The sequence below is a fragment of the Carlito syrichta genome, unplaced genomic scaffold (genome assembly GCF_000164805.1).
Source record: "Carlito syrichta isolate Samal-C Ts95f unplaced genomic scaffold, Tarsius_syrichta-2.0.1 Scaffold316481, whole genome shotgun sequence".
In the NCBI taxonomy this organism is placed as follows: domain Eukaryota; kingdom Metazoa; phylum Chordata; class Mammalia; order Primates; family Tarsiidae; genus Carlito; species Carlito syrichta.
The window spans coordinates 304,203-308,671 of NW_007260577.1; positions in this window are offsets into that span (position 1 = coordinate 304,203).

The following is a 4,469-nucleotide window of genomic DNA, read 5'->3' on the forward strand; positions in this document are numbered from 1 at the left end:
AGTGGCTCAGCTTGTAATCTCAGCACTTTGGGAGGATGAGGTGAGTGGATTGCCTGAGGCCATGGGTTTGAGACCAACCCGGGCAACTTGGTGACTTGGTGAGACTTCGTATCTACAATAAACTTTTTAAAAATTAGCCAGGGGTGGTAGTGAGCACCTGTAGTTCTGGCTACTTGGAGGGCTGAGGTGGAAGGATTGCTGGAACCCAGCAGGTCAACGCTGGGGTGGCCATGAGCATGCCACTGCACTCCAGCCTGGGCGACAGAGTAAGACTCCATCTTAAAAAAAAAAGTAAAAAGTGACAAGACTGAATTGCACATGCATAGTCAATGTCAGTTGTTTAGTCAATGTCAGTTGTTTTAAACATTTGTTGTAAATTATGAGAATTAGCAGTATCTAGAGAAGACAACTTTTCCACACATGCTGTTTTGGGGATGTGCCAAGATGATGTAACAACATGATGTGGAGAGTTGTGCCCTTATCCTGTGAAGAGTGGCGCAACTTCAGGTTGTTGGTGTCAGAAGTCATTGCAGTTAGTGTTAGGAGAAGTGGAATTTCCTAGAACAACTCACTGAAATACGTAGCATGTGAAGAGAAATACTGAAAGACCAGAGAATGAGGAAGCTGTGATTCCTGAGTGGGTGACCACGGGGTTATTCATGGTATGGAACAGCAGCTTTGCTGTAATTACTGTAAGTCAAAGTTACCAATGGAGGCTGGGCATGGTGGCTCATGCCTGTAATCCTGGCACTTTGGGAGGCCAAGGTGGGAGGACTGCTTAAGCCCAGGAGTTGAGACCATTCTCTTGAGAATAAGCCTAGCCCTACGTACCATAGCAAGACTTTGTCACTACAAAACAATTCAAAAAAATTAGCCAGATGTGGTGGCATGCACCTGTAATCCCAGCTACTTGGGAGGCTGAGATGAAAGAATCACCTGATCCCAAGATGTCGAGGCTGTGGTGAACCATGTTCGTGCCATTGCACTCCAGCCTGGGCAACAGAGTGAGATCTCGACTTAAAAAAAAAAAAAGTTACCAGTGGAATTTAGAAACAATTGATTCAACACCTGAATGCATAAGGAAATGTAAACGAATAAGAAAAAAGTTAAATATACAGCCCCTTGGTTATTGTTATCTATAATAGCTAAAATGACAACAAGAGATGAGCCAAGCTGACGTTTTGGCCCATCCAAGTTATAGCCTCTAGTCTCATGGTGCTGTCAAAGGAATGTGTTGGAGAAGATCCTGAAGCTGGACTGTTCAGATTCTGGCTGGCCTGAGCTGCAGCTGCTAACCTCAGAGCCATTCCAAAGGGAAAAGTTATGTTGAAACAACAGATGGCAGAGGGTTAGCCTGATTCTCAAGAGAATGGAGAAAGAACAGAGAAAAGAGTCAAGGGACTCACCCCAGCAGGGTGAAGATCTTTAAGCAATTATCAAGAAATGGGATGGGCTAGGCCCAGTGGCTCACACTTGTAATCTCAGCACTTTGGGAGGCCGAGGCAGGAGGATGACTTGAGGCCAGGAGTTTGAGACCAACCTGGGAAACACAGAGAGACTTTGTCGCTACAAAAGTATTTTTTAAATTAGCTGAGCGTGGTGGTGTGCGCCTGTAATCCTAGCTGCTTGGGAGACTGAGGTGGAAGGATCACCTGAGCCAAAGAGGTCACGGTTATGGTTAGCCATGATGGGGCCACTGCACTCCAGTGTCTGAGCAACAAAGTGAGACTCCGAGTCAAAAAAAAAAAAAAAAGAAAAAGAAAAGAAAAGAATGGGGGGTAGGTGCAGTGGTTCAAGCCTATAAACCCAGCACCTTGGAAGACCAAGGGGAGGGAATTGCCTGAGCTCAAGGGTTCGGGAGTAGCCTGGGCAACTTGGCTAAACCTCATCTCTACAATGAATCAAAAAATTAGCTGGGCGTGGTAGTGTGTGCCTGTCGTTCCAGCTACTTGGAAGGCTGAGGCGGAAGGATCACCAGAACCCAGCAGGTGGACGCTGGGGTGGCTGTGAGCGTGCCACTGCACTCCAGCCTGGGAGACGGAATAAGACTCCAACTCAAAAAAAAAAAAAAAAAAAGAAAAGAACGGGAAAAATAAAGCTGATGTGATGGGGTCAAAACAAAGGTCTTAGAGCAATAGCCAACACTCTGAGATGTTAAGTGGACCAGTGGGAAGCCCTGCTGGTCACCCAATATTGAAGGGCCCTAAACAAATAGAATTTATTTACCCTTATTTGAAGAAATTCAAGAACTCTGACCTTGAATCGCTGGGACAAGAGTCCCACAGCCAAATCAGTATAACAATTGATGAAAACAAGGCCAAGGGCTATTGGTTCAGATGTTCCCTCCCCCCACTGCAGACTCAAGGCCTTATGCTCAAGAGTGAGAAAAACTGACAGTGTAGAAAAGAGACATTTCTGGGACTCGCTAACATAGAAACCACATGCACTATACCATCTTATTAGAGAAGCCCTAACTAAGACCACGATTTGCTCAAGAGTGTATAGAAATGCAAGGGTTCATGGGATTAAGGATGCAAATAGAATGCTTAAACAGAATAGCACATAGGACTTATGTGAAGTGGTTGCATTATACCTGGATGTTTTATAGGAATGAATGCTATGTCTGAATGGGGAACACTTTCATAACCAAAACTTATTGATAAAGTCCTAATGGAGGCTCTAGTTAGTGATGCAAGGGTTGATGGAACTAAGGAGAAAGTTTGAAATAAAATTGGTATGTCTGAACAGACTTTATGAACAGCGTCTGTTTTAGCTGAATGTATGGTGGGGATGTTGTATTATTGAGTGTGTATATGAATATTGAATTCAACTGTGGAACATTTCCCTTTCCTAGCATTGTAAAACAGAAGGCATGTAAATTTACCCGTTAGCAATGTCCATTGGATTTGCTAAATGGGAACCAATAAGCGTGACCAAGTCCACACAGTTTGTTAAATTCAAACAGTTTGAAGTAGAAGCTGAAGTGCCAGCAGGGATAAATTCTTTGTACAGTTGTCCTGTGTTACTATAGACTGGGCTATGGCAAGTATGGACTGGGGCTATGAGCACCACCCAGCAATAACTGCTGAGACTTTGGACCAGATAATTTCCACTGAGGAGATATTACTAACTTGCTATCAGACATTAATAGAAACTGCCCCTATAATTGAAAGACAAAAATAATCTTAAACATGAAATATCCATAATATTTTGGATGGTGTTGGAGAAACCCTCTAAAGGAGAGGGAAGTGTCCAGGAGAGTTCCATAACAAAATGTAAGTGTTTTGTGCAAGAGGGAATGCAGGGAGATACCATATTCCCAAACAGATAGATTTTTTTTAACCCTAGAATTGACTTACCACCTAAGGAGCTGCTAGATTCTATTGCCACCTGGACAGTATCCTATGAACTGCTTGGCTTATCATAGCAGTTCCAAGGTAGATGTGCAGCATCTTGTTTGGAAGGCCACCACTCTTACCTCAGAATGTAAAAAACAAATCAGCTCAATAGGCTGAACTGCCTACTGTTTGCCCCTGTATTTAGACTTTACAGACTTATGAGTGGTAGACACTGGGCTGGTCACATGGTCAGGCTCAAGGGCAATAGGAAAGAGATGCCATAAGTAAGTCACTATGAAAATTTGAGGGACGCAAATTTGAGGGATACATTGATGCCCAACAGAAAAGCCACTTTCCAGGATGAAAGGTAATTAAAACCATGAGTTAATTTCCCAGGGAGCTCACTTGAGGTAGCCACCTAGGTCCATGAAATGAAGGGACATAGGAGGTGTAGCACCAATGCAGAAATCTAGGCATACAAGGAGGACCCCAAAATTATTGGAATTATTTTGTTTAAACTTCGGTCATCCTCAGAGTACTCTCCGTTTGATGCAATACACCTATCGAGATGCTTTTTCCATTGCTCAACAGTGGAAAACTGAGTGGGTCCCTTGCAGTAGTACAGGCTTTCCCCTGCTAGGGAAGTGTTCTAGGAACCCATCAGCATCAGTGTATTGTTAGTATTGTTGTGAAAGGCTGCGCTCAGCTTCAAGAGATTCTTTCAATGCATTTGCCCATTTCTTGAGAGGTGATTTACCAGCACACCTGCCCACACCGCATTGTGTTCGGCAGTTTTTGACTCAAAACGGCATAATCCCTGTACCCCACCCCTCCTATTCACCCAATCTCACCCCAAGTGACTTTTTGTTTGTTTGCGCAGATGAAAAAGTCTTCAAAGGAAAATGTTTTGCTGATGTTAAAAAATGGCTGAAGTACTAAAAGGCATCAAAATTGATGAGTTCAAAAACTGTTCCTGAGCCCGTGGGTTCGTGACCCCGCCTGGGCAACTTGGCGAGACCTCATCTCTACAATAAATCAAAAATCAACCGGCGTGGTAGCGCCTACCTGTAATTCTGGCTACTTGGAAGGCTGAGGCGGAAGGATCGCCGGAGCCCAGCGGGTAGAGGCTGG